Genomic DNA, 13,289 nt, shown 5'->3' with positions numbered 1-13,289 from the left:
CCCCACAAGTTTCTTTCGAGTTTCGTCAACTTTCTCGGGTTTTGACTTTTCTCCCATTTTTTTTCTCCTAGGGTTGACTTTTTCCAAGTATTCCCTTTTTTTTTCTTTTTTTTTTTTTCATTTTTCTTTACTTTTCACCTACTTTTCATCCATTTTCCATATGACAGACGATATGCCTCACGATGGAGCTCCTCCCGAGGTTTCACCTGTGTTTCCACCTATAGCCAAGGTAAAGGAGCCAACAGTCGCCGAGGCTAGTGAGGTGGCAGAGGACATTGAGGCTGACCTTGAGGCGGAGTTCGCACCAAAGTTCGAGCCAGAGCCGTTACCATTGAGGGCCCTTCGATCCGGCGACATATCATCCCCGTACACACATATTACTTCCTGAAGGCATTACGCATTTCAGCGATTTTTCCCGTGGCGTACCCAAGGACCTCTTACTGAGGGTGTTGGACTCCTACATTTCTTCTAACGCTACTGAGATATGAACTCTATTTTCATGCATTCTTTTTTTTCCTTTAAGTGCATTTCTTGCACTGCCTTTCATTTGATTGCACTTTCATCACTGCTTGATTCACTTTTTTTCTCTGCCACAAGCAGACTCCCGTGCCTACAGGGGGTACGGAGCGACAACGGCGAGGGATTAGTACGATGAGCTGCCTGTCGGGGTTCGAGATATCATGGATAAGGCTGGCTTCGGTCTTTTCTGCTCAGGACTGTCAAGCGTCATAGCGAATCGCCCCCTTCTAGGAGCGCCGATAGAGAGGTAGTGGGACAACACCAACTCCTTCTACCACTTTACTGCCGGGGAGATGACGATGACTCCCTACGAATTTGCCATGATCACAGGCTTAGGAGTAGGAGGTGATCTGATCCCTTTCGACATGGATATGGGTGAGTGGAAGGCCGCTTGGATCCACCTGCTGGGGGCACGTTCACCATTATACCAACCAGCCATGGTGAGATACAATTGGTTCACCGAGCAGTTCCGTGAGAGCGAGCTTGAGACACTAGAGGAGATAAAGCAGTACGCTTGGGGCTTCCTCATGTTTGTCCTCAATACCACATTGTTTTCGCACAGGTGGAACACTGTGGGTTTATACCTGCTGAGCGCCCTAGTGACCCTCCCCCAGGTTCAGTTCTATGACTGGGACAGAGCTAGCCTCGCCACCTTTACGGCTACATGAGCTTTACCTCTCGAATGAAGAGAGAGTGGATCGGAGGCTACTGGCGAGCTTAGGAGGTATGCATTTCAGTTCCCTCTTTGCACTTATACTTTCTACTTCACATTTTCTGCTTTATATCTGTTCAAAACTTCTGCTTTCTGCTTTGCACTTTTATATCTATCCATACTCTGTGCTTTTTGCTTTGCACTTTCTATATCTGTTGACACCCTGTGCTTTCTGCTTTGCACTTTCTCTATCTGTTGACACTCTATTGATAATATCGCTGCCCTTTCCTTACAGTTGTGGGTTTACGCATATTTTGCAGTCTTCGCTCTAGAGCCTATGGAGGAGCTCCCCCTTGTTGTCCTTTACTCACGACGGTACGACGATTGGTGTCAGCGCCGGAGTCGTAAGACCTTTGCTTTCGTTTGCCATTACTTCGATATAGTGGTCACGAACGAGGTAACTCGAAACTCACTGTCATTTTTGCTTTAATACTACTCTGATTCATACTTTGGCAACTGACAGCAACTAATAAACTGTACATTCATTATTCGCAGATCACGTGGCAACCATGGGCAATGATGCCTGTCAGGGTGAGAGACCAGTATGCTGGAGCTTAGGGCACATCTCGCTTCCAGATTCTGCTAGAGGGCCCAGTCTGCCGAGCTTGGTTTTTTAGCGAAAGATTCATACACCGGACTGTGGGCTCACCTGACCCAGTCATTCTAATGCCACACCCGACGTCTATGAGGACGGCGGATAGCCTATCCGTTGACACAGTCATACAGTTCACGGTAGGCCTAGACACTGACTTCTTCATAGAAGAAGGCGACTACACGACATTCATTCAGACCCCCCGTATGCCTCCCTTGACGGGCACTCACGCAGGCAAGGGAGCAGGGGCTCCTGTGGTGGGCGAGGCAACTCGGGCGACTCGGGCAACCAAGGCCCATACTAGAGGGCCTCGCCCTGTTGAGCAGACTACCCGTTGGCCAGAGCTTCCCACTGCACTTAAATGTTGGCGGCCGACTGGGACTGCTTGCCAGATTCTGATCGAGCCGGCAGAGGCTGGGCACGAGTATGTCAGAGTTCGAGGCACGTCTCAAGTATGGACCACTTTTTACAATTTGCACCCCACGCTTCCATTTCAAATATGTTTATCCCATGCATTAATCATCCAAATGCACTTACAGACACCTATAGAGTATACAGGGAGCCTTCTCGAGCTGGTAGCTTCTCTGATGGGCATGGTGCAAAGGAGGGAGATATTATTTGGTCTCCACGATATGTAGGTAATTTTTTTCAGTTCAGCATGCATTTCATTACTAACTCTGTTTGTGCATCACACTATCATATTTCCACTAATACATCAATATTTCAACTGTAGTCTTTCCCAAATTGCACTGATACACTACATTAGCCACTGTACACTGTACTCATACTATATCTGATTTTTGTAAGACACTTATTGTGCATACTATGCCTGTATCTGATACACACACTGTAGCTGATATGTTGACAATTGTTTTTTCCCAGATTCCATCTGTGCCGAGGACACCAGCGACAGCAGCAGCATCAACACCGGCACTGGTAGCACCTCCTCCAATAGCAGGGAGAAGAGAGAGACAGCCCCCAGCTTGTGGCCGAGATGTGAGCCACAGTCGAGGCAGGGATAGGGGCATCCAAGGCCAGAGCAGTCCCTTAGAGCCCATTTTGAGCGACGATGATGCTGAGACTAGTGACTCCGAGAAGGCAGTGAGTCGACATTCGAAATTATCCGAGAGTGGAGATGATGATGCTGGCTCGGGGTCCAAGAGCGGAGGTGATATCGAGACGGGCTCTGAGGCAGGGAACGAAGATGATACCGGCTCTGGTTCAGAGTCTGATTCTAACAGCGGTGCTGATGGAGATAGTGCTCTCAGTCTCCTCCAAGGAAGAGGACGAAGAGGGCCACTTGAGCTTGAGATGACTGGCGCTGATGTTTTTGTACTTTTTGCTTAGTTTCTTTTTTGTTTGGTAGCATTAGCACATATATAGCTTCAGATAGGGTTTTTTTTTAAACTTGTACTCCTCTTTTGTAAAAACCATGATCGGAATAAAACCTCGCAGTTTTTATGAAATGTGTTGTTATTTTTTCGTGCCATGAGCACCATATTTGCATTGAAATGGACATCGAATCGAATTTGCCAAGAGAGTGCTTGATTGAAACAATATTCTTTAATCGGGTAATGAGCTGACTAACAACCAAAATACAAAATAAAACTCGATAAAGAGAGCAAAAACAACTCTAATACAAATATAAACACTTACTAAACCAAAAGACTCAAAATAAGACCTTAAAACACTCAATGATCAAAACAAAACACATGCTGCAAACACTTCCCAGCACATAGGTGGACGGTAGGCCAGAAAGAAGAGCTGTAGGCTAGAGATAGGAGGTTGCCAGCCAGAGGAGATGGCCTACCGGCCACAAGAGGTGGCCATGGCTTGCCGGCCACAAATTTAAGGAACCTCCAGATTGTTGACAGTTGGCTTCCACTCACAGCTGTATCTTCTACAAAAGGTTCTGCTTCGTAATTTCTTCTCCACAACCTCATTTCAGCTACTATTTCTTCCACAGATGGAGATATTCCTTGCCGAGAAGCTCACGAATTGGGTAGCTACTTTAGACGGCACGGAAAAGGTAAATTTATTGGGTTTCGACATAAATACACTTTTTTCGTTGAGCCATACTCCGCTTTGCTTTCCATTCCTCCATGTCGCGGCCCGATGCTAGGACCCAATTACACATGCCTTTCGCTTCGAAGCACAAGAAATGTGCCTGACTCTTGAAGAATTTCAGGCATTGATGGAACCCCAGCGCGATGAGGAAATCATGCCTCAGCCCCGTTTTGGCCATGCCCAAGCTTTGGGACGAATGTGTGGGCTCACTTTGCACGAGGCTCGATCTTTAGCCCACAACGGAAAGCTAGACATACCCAACTTGATTCATCGATTTTCTGACATCGGTGACAGAGGAGACCTTCTCTGGCAAGGTTTTCGGCAACATGCCCTCTGCTTAGTATACTTGCTCATTTCCTTCTTACCCCTAGTTTCAGTAGATCCAACATTCGGTTGATCGAAGTGGTCCAAGGTTTGAAAGAAGGTAAGAGTTGTATTGGTTTGGCACTGGCCGAGACCCTGATGGGCTTGGATGCTTTTCATCGACGAGAGATGACCAGATTCACGGGAAGTCCACTATTTCTTTAGGTATTGTTTCCCACCCTTCCTCATATGTGTTTCTCACATCACTCGGCACTCATGCTCTATTTTTCTCTCAAAGCACTTTTCTTACTTTTCTCTCAACATACATCTCTCTATTCTTTAATCTCTCTTATTTTTCATCCCCTCCCAGGTATGGATTATGGATAAGCTGAAGGTAGTAGACTCTTGCCCCGAGTGCTCAGCTCAAGCTTATTTCTTCCGTCACTAGCTAAGGGATTTTCCCAACGAGAGATAGTGGTGTAACTGGATGTGCAGTAGGTCTGCAACCGACATAGCTTGGTGTTACCCTTGGCTTAATCTGATCGAGATGAGTTACAGCATGGCTCGACAGCCTGGCATACAGTTGATTAGTCTCACACACTGCGTGTTCTATTTTCTTTTTCGGTTCAGATGCCAGTTGGGGCATGATCAAACCCGCCCGAAGGAGGGGGTAGAGTACCCGACTTCATTCCTGATTCATGCTTCACACTTAGCTAGGTACCTCACTGCTTAGAGGACAAGAGAGCTTCTGGACCCTACCCCTAGTTTCAGTTATGCCCTTTTTGGTGAGTGTTTGGCTTGGCTCGAGGATGAGGCACAAGTCGGGCCTGCTCTGGCTTCAGATGCTTCCGCAAGCACGAGCAGAGGACGTAGGAACACCTGACTCACCTATGCCCCTAGTTTATTGCTTTGACCTTTCTTCTCAAGTTTTTCGATATAATAAAAGCAACTTTGATTTGTATCAGAGAGTTGGAGAACTTTATGTTGAAATCAATGGAATTTAAGTTATGAGCACTAAATTTTTCCATTTTGGTCCAAAAATGGTCAAAGTTGTAAAAGGTAAAATTTTGAACAAAATCAAATTTTATTAATACTTTCCAAAACCATTTTCAAAAGTGATCACCACCTGACACGCACGGAATCAATCTTCAAGATGTACAACCCTGAATCAAAAGATCATAAATGCCCCTGCTTGAACACCACCACTCTGTATTGTAACTAGCTCTTCTTCCCAGAATAAAGATCACAACCAAACTCTCAGATAAAGAACAGACAAAGATGACCTGATCAGACATATGGACAGGACAGTTGAATTAGAGGTGATTACAGCCGAACTTCAGGATGAAGTTACCTACGTATCCCAAAGATGGGAATCAGGCCCTACGTAGTTCGATTCAGGTTCACTTGAGTATTAACTCTCTCCTTTTACGCTCTAACTTTTGCCAAAGTCGCCCTTTAGGGTTTTCAACCTTTGAAGCTCAGTTTTTCTTTATTTCTAATTTTTCATACTCTAACTTTTGCCTAGGTTGCCTTTTCGGGTTTTCGGCTTAGTAAGCCTCTCAAGGATAGTATTTCTTCAACTTGTCCATGTTGATCGGTTGTGAAAATTTCAGATCATCTAAGTCCATGAGAGTAATCGTTCCTCCTGACCAGATAGCTTTGATGATGTAAGGACCAGTTCAATTGTGTCCAAACTTGCTCCTCGGGTCATGAATGAGAGCTCAGTTGTCTTTCAATTCCATATCCCCCTCTTTGAGATTCTGGGACTTAACTTTCTTGTTAAAAGCCCTAGCAATTCTGCTCTGGTAGCCCTGAACAAGATACAATGCCTTCAGTCTTCTCTCATCAAATAACGTTAACTCTTCAAATCTACTCTGTTGCCAGTCCGCCTCTACTATCTGACACTCAGCCATAACTTGCAGCGACGGGACTTCTATTTCAATTGGCGAAACAGCTTCCATTCTGTAGACAAGAGAATAAGGAGTTTCCCCTGTAGACATCTGGATTGAAGTTCTATAGCCCCAAAGTGCGAATGGCAATTTATCTGGCCAGTCTTTGTAGGTCTCAACCATCTTCTGCAAGATGTTCTTGATATTCTTGTTGGCAACTTCAACAGCTCTATTGGTTTGCGGCCTGTATGTAGATGACCTATGGGAAGTCACATTGTATTTCTTCAATAAGTCTATCACTTCTTTCTTGAAATGGGAGCCATTATCTGATATGATCTCGTTTAGCACTCCGTACCAGCAAATAATATTGTTTCTGATGAATTTGGCCACATGCGATGTTTTCAACACTACATAGGACTAAGCTTTCACCCATTTTGCAAAGTAATCAATCGCCACGAAGATATATCCATACCTATTCGACCCTTTTGGCATGACTACACCGATAACGTCGATTCCCCAGACTAAGAAAGGCACACGTGAAATCATGTTGTACAGTTTTGAAGGCAGGATATTCATGCGATTAGCATGAATTTGACATTTGTGGCATCGCCAAACAAAACCAATATAATCCTCCTTCATGGTGGACCAGTAGTACCCTTGCCTGAGAATCTTCTGGGCTAGCATCACACCGTTTATATGCGCCCCACATTCCCCGCCATGGATAGCCTCCATCAGGTGCTTTGATTAGTCTTCTTTCACACACAATTTATGCATTTCCAGATGACCTCTTTTATACAGTTTACCTTCGCAAATGATAAATTGGATGGTTATTCGTCGTATTTCCCTTTTGTCCTTGGCATTTGCCCCTAGTAGATAGATCTCTTTTTTCAAGAAGTTTCAAATATCGTAGTACCAGGGTGTTTTTTTATATTGCACTTCATCTATTGTGGCAATAGTTTCATAAGCTGATGTGTATTTCTGCTCGATGATAATCAGACGCATCCAAACTTCAAGTAGAATGTCTACCATAGAATATAGAGTTGCTAAAGCATCAGCGAACCTATTGTTCTCTCTCAGTAGATGCATGAAAGTTAGCTTTTCAAACCTAGGAATCAGAATGTCCAAGGTCTGGTGATAAACCTTCATCTTTTCTTCTTTGACTTTCCAGTCTCCATTCGCTTGAGAAACAACTAAGTTCGAGTCCCCGATGACATCCAATCTTTTTGCCCCTAGTTCCAGGACAGCTTCTAAACTAGCCATACACGCTTGATATTCTGTTTCAATATTGGACACCTTGAATCAGAGTTTGAAGGCTAAAGGTATATGGGAGCCGTCAAGTGCTATCAATAACACACCTATCCCATAATCGTACTGATTGGACGCTCCATCAAAGTACATCGTCCAAGTTTCCTCCTCAACTTGCAAAATGGCTTTATCTAGGAACAAGTATTCCACTACCTCATCTCCTTCTACCGGGTGGTCTGCCAAGAACTCCGCTACAGCTCTTCCCTTGACCGACTTACGAGCGATATACTTAAGATCAAATTCGGAGAGGAGAAGCAACCAACGGGCTAGCCTACCCGCAAACGCTGGCTTCTCAAAGGGATATTTGATGGGATTTAATCTCGAAACCAGGATTACAGAGTGAGCTAACAAGTAGTGCCTCAACTTCTTGGAAGCCCATACCAAGGCTAGGCATGCCTTCTCCAACGGAGTATAGCGAGTCTCGTAATCTAGCATTTTCTTTCTCAAGTTGTAGATGGCTTTCTCCACCCTATCTTCAGATTCGTGAGCGAGCATGCATCCAATGGTCGTGTCTATCACTGACAAATACAGGATTAAAGGCTTCCCCGGCTCTGGGGGTGACAACACAGGCAGATTCTAGAGGTACTGCTTAACTTGCTCAAAGGCGAATTGACATCAATCACCCCACCGAAATTTCTTCCCTTTCTTTAGGAGACCAAATAGTGGTTCACAAGTCAAAGTTAATTTAGAAATGAACCGTCTTATGAATTGCACTTTACCCAGAAAGCCTCGCACCTCCTTTTCAGTCCTCGGTGGTGGCATTTCTAAGATGACCTTAATTTTGGAAGGATCTACTTCAATGCCCCTCTGTGTGATCAAAAAGCCTAGCATTTTCCCTGCCATTACGTCGAAGGTGCATTTCTGTGGGTTTAACCTCAATTTGTATTCTCTGATCCGTTGAAAGAATTTCTTCAAGGCGGTGTAGTGGCCCTCTCTTTCTTTGGACTTAACAATCATGTCGTCCACGTACACCTCGACCTCTTTGTGGATCATGTTGTGAAGAATGGTGGTCGCAACCCTCTGATAAGTAGCTCTAGTATTTTTTAGTTCAAACGGCATAACCTGGTAGCAGTAGATACCCCACGGCATAGTGAATACAGTCTTCTCTCTGTCCTCAGGCGCCATCAAAATCAGGTTGTACCCGAAAAACCCATCCATAAAAGATAGCAATGCATGGCCCACAGTGAAGTCCACTAACTGATCAATGTGCGGTAGAGGAAAGTCATCCTTCGGACTGGCTCTGTTTAAGTCCCGAAAGTCTACACACATCCGGATTCTACCATCCTTTTTTAGCACTGGGATGATATTGGCCAACCAAGTCAGATACTCAAATACAAACAACAAACCTATCTCGATCTACTTGGTGACCTTTTCCTTGATTTTCAGTGCCTAATCCAAACAAATTCTACGCAGCTTCTGCTCGACAGGTCGGGCCTTGGGGTCAAGAGGGATCCGATGCTGTACAATCTCAAGATCGATTCTAGGCATGTCTTCATAGGACCACACGAAAACATCTTTGAAATCTTTTAACAAAGCGACTATGCACTCGCACTCCTCCGAAGACAACATGGACCCAATTTGCACCAGACACGAATCCTTCTTAGTATCGACATTAATGGCAATGATTTCATCAGAATAAGGTTTAGCAAACCTCTCCTCCTCTCGATTAATCAAGTTTTTCAAAATCAGAGGAATTCCTTCCTCTTTATTTTCATTAAAATTCTGAAAATCTTGGTCAATACAATAAACCAACGGCACAGAGAAGTACACAGAATTTACAGAGTTCTCATTCAAAAGGTCCAAATCTTTGATTACAGACTCAAAAGAATTGTTGAATGAAGACCTAGACAAAACTTTGGTATCTAGGTTAGCACTCTCAGATATACCAAACCCAGACTCAGAAGAACTGGAATCTGATCTTGACCTTACAGACTTAGGGGAATCAGATTCTAGCTCATCACCCAACTCAGAACTAGACATATAGCCTTCCTCAAACTGCCAGATAAGAGATGGTGCCTCTGATGCATCCAAAATGCTGCTGGTTGGGTTCACACCTGATTCTTCCCCGATTATGGAGACAGTAAGGTTATCCCCCAAGTCCTCTTAGGAGACAAGACAGTGCTGCCCCTACTCCAAGTTCGTTGTTGTCAGAGTCACTTTCCACGCTCTGTTCAGCTTCAGTACTTGGTTCAGCCCTTTCTTCGGTATCACTATCTTGCAGCTGCAAATCAAAGAAAATCTCGAACCCGAGGACACACTACTTCGTGGAATTCACCCAAGGCTCGGGAAAGTCGCAAAAGGGGAAATCTTCTCCCTCCTAAATAAAGCGACCATTCAGCGTTTCCTAGATTGGCCTATGGATGAGCTCATAGTGTTTCCCGACTTGCTTGGCCTTGGCTCTGCCTCTGATTTCTTCTCCTTTCCTGATCCAGTCCTCTTTGGTGGGTATATAGCCCAGACCAAAGACATGTGGGTTATGTAGCACATCTGTCAGTGCTGCCATGCCTTTCTGATCACTTATTCCGAGTCCCATTTCTGGCACATGCTGCAGTTTGTTCATGAAATAAATAGACTGGGCGCTGACAAACATGCCCTCATCTGCGACCAAAATGGTCTGCACTACCCAGGCTTCAGCCAGAGTGAAGCCTGAGAGGAATACATCCTCCTCGCCATGGGTGATCTCTAGCACTGGTGTAGTTACCTCCGGCGACGGGTGAATGGATGGATTCCCAAAAATGATCGCCACTCCTCTCCCATGAGGGTACTTCAACATAGCGATGGCAATTTAAACCCAATCCGACGGGGACCTGACCCCCCGACCCCGATTAGAATGGTTGTTTCTTGAAAAATACCCCCGTGAGGACGGGGATGGTATTCGAAATTAAATTCCCGATCAGTTTCGGATTGGAGATGGTGATCAGCGTTCAAGCCCCGGCCCGTCCCCGTCCTTAGCCGCGAATTTCCCGAAATAAAATTACCATTTTACCCCTCTTTATATATATATATATATATATAAACCAACACTTTCACTCCCACGGCACTATACACCTCACACACACACTCATCACTACCTCTTATCTCTCTCTCACTCTCTCTCTCAAACCCTCTGCCGATCTCCCTCATCTCCCTCCTCCCATCACCGCCGAGATCTGACTTCACTTTTCCCGACCTCCGTCACTATCTTCGACTGCCGATTGAGCCACCACAACTCCACCGTCTCTTTTTCTTCTCCAACAACGGTGAGGCTAAGCTTGCCGAATCACAACCACCATCACCACTGTTTGCGGTAGTTGCAGTGACACCATCCAACCAAGCTTCGTCGATCCGGCAATGACATCATCCGGCGGTGTATCTATATATATTAGATTTGAGCAATTTCTCTCTCTCTCTCTCTCTCTCTCTCTCTATGTTGTTGTTGATGATGATGATAATGAAGATGATGATGAACAGATCTATTAGATCTGATTTTTTTTTTTAATAACATTTGAGCTCATCAGATCTGTTAATGGTGATGAACAGATCTGTTATATTTGAATTTTTTTTTTTTTTTACATTTGAGCTCATCAGATCTGTTAATGGTAAACAGATCTGCATGATAATGATGAACATATCTCTCTCTACGTTGTTGTTGTTGATGATGATCAAATCTGTTGTATCTAATTTTTTTTTTTTTTGGCCGGGAATTATTGGGGTCGGGAAAACCCAATCCCCATTAGGGGGCGGGCAGGGGCAGAGGCGGAGGCGGATATAGGTTCCCCGTCAGGGATCAGGACTGGGGACGGGAAAATTTCCACTATTGGGGATCGAGGACGGGGAGTGTGATTCCCGACCCCGCCCCACCCCGTTGCCATTCCTACTTTAACATTTGATGGAGAGTGGAGGAAACAGCTTTCACGTGATGTAACCAGGGCTTCCCTAATAGCAAATTGAAGGTAGCCGAAACATCTAAGACATGAAACTTAACCTCCTGCTGAGCTGGGCCTACCTGAACTCTAACTTGCACCATGCCCATGACCTCTCTGCTCGTATTATCATATACCCGAATTACTTGAGCTGTGGGAACAAAGTCCGCTGGTTTAAGGCTAATTGCATAGGCTGTGTGGGAAAGACATACATTGATGGCCGAACCGGTATCTACCAACACCATGGTACCCATTTGTCCCCGCACTCCACAGATATGTACAAGGGTTTGTTGTGAGCTGAGCCCTCCGGTAGCATTTCTTTGTCAAAGAAGGTTAGGGTTGGCATGGCGCCACCTGGGAAGACCAATCCCACAAACTGTTTGGGGGTAGTGTCAATAGACAATTTAGCCTTGTCCATTGTTGATAGTACTGCATGTCGATGTACCTGGGAGGCCATGAAAAGACCCCATATTGAGATGTCAGCTCGAATTTTCTAAAGCTGTTTCAACACTGCTTTTTCTTCCAGCTGCTTCTCTTTCTGTTTCTCGACCTCTCTATATTTTCTAGATGCCTCAGCTTGATCTAAGTGTGGTAGCTTAAAATACCGCCCACTTCTTGTCATGTGATCTATTTCTTAAGCATACCACGTGTTGTCTGGAAGACACTCATCCCAGTCTTCATCGGTGTGGGCTAGATGTAGATTGTCATCGTCCCACCATACATCTTCAGCAGCCGACAAGCAATTGTCCAGCTCCATTTGTATTACTTTCACATCACAGGTATCCCCCACAGGGTGTTGGGCCATTACTGTTTTCTGGTAATCTTTAACCCTCTCTCATTCAAACTGCTTCAGTGCAACTTCCTGTTCTGTGTCCACAGTGCTCCCAACGCCCAATTCTTGAGCTGAATTTTCTGTGCCAGCGTTCTCTAGCAGCTTTCTCTTCTCATCGGCCCTTCCGGCCATTACAACAATTCCTGCTTCTTTTTCTTCCAATTTCATTTCAGTTCCTTCCTCTTTATCCAGCTCATCAGTCATCCATCCAGAGTTATCAGTTGATTCGTTCAAGTCAAACCAGCCAATCTATACATCTCCTTGATCCTGCTCGTCAAAGAACTGCAAGTTTTCTAAATCCTCCTTGAGTTCTTCCAAATCATCCACCCCTGGCTCAGGCTATCTTCCCTAACCACATTAACCACTACCACAGTTGGCAACACCAATTTAGGCTTGATTTGACCAATCGGCACAATGTAGTAGCTTGGATCGTACACCTCATTAGGTAAGTCCTAAGAATTCTCCGGCAACGGACTCATACCTTCCTCCAAGGTCGACTTCCCTTCTACTGCAATCGTCACCACCACAGGCCTAGGTTGAAGTGCGGACGTGTCCATCATTCACAGATCTGTGCTTTCGAAAATGAACAATGTCGGTCTTGGTAGGTAGGAAAGGGTAATATATACGTTAGGGTCGTAGGGGGTCACCAGTGTATGGATCAGGTTTAGATTTTGAGGTAGAGGAACTTGATTGTGGGCCGGGAGTGAGTTTGTAGTTACATTTGGTTTCTAGGGTGGTGCGATCACCTTATTGTCAATGAGGTCTTGAATCTCATGACGCAGTCAGAAGCATTGGTTGGTATCATGACCATGTTATTGGTCAAATGCACAGTATTTTGTGGGATTGTGTTTGGGTAGAAGAGGATCAGGTAATGGGTGGGGTTCTAATGGTTTGAGGTGCCCTTTTTTGAATAGCACCTTCATGGCTTGAGACAGGGTCATGTAGAGTTGGGTAAAAGTTCTCTGGGATCGGGTAGGGTCGGCTGAAGTTTGTGGAGTTGTGTTGGAAAAGGGATTGGCAGTCTTAGTTATGGTGGTGACAACGCTCACATCTGACGGCCTCGCAACTGTGCTATCACTGGTGGTAGCATTGGAACTGGGCACAAAAGGACTTTTTGCCAGCTCCTTCTCATCTGTAATCCGTCCCTGTTTTATGGCGTCTTCGATTT

Source organism: Camellia sinensis, chromosome 3, assembly GCF_055761805.1.
Source record: "Camellia sinensis isolate YWXY chromosome 3, ASM5576180v1, whole genome shotgun sequence".
In the NCBI taxonomy this organism is placed as follows: domain Eukaryota; kingdom Viridiplantae; phylum Streptophyta; class Magnoliopsida; order Ericales; family Theaceae; genus Camellia; species Camellia sinensis.
This window is presented reverse-complemented; position numbering follows the sequence as displayed.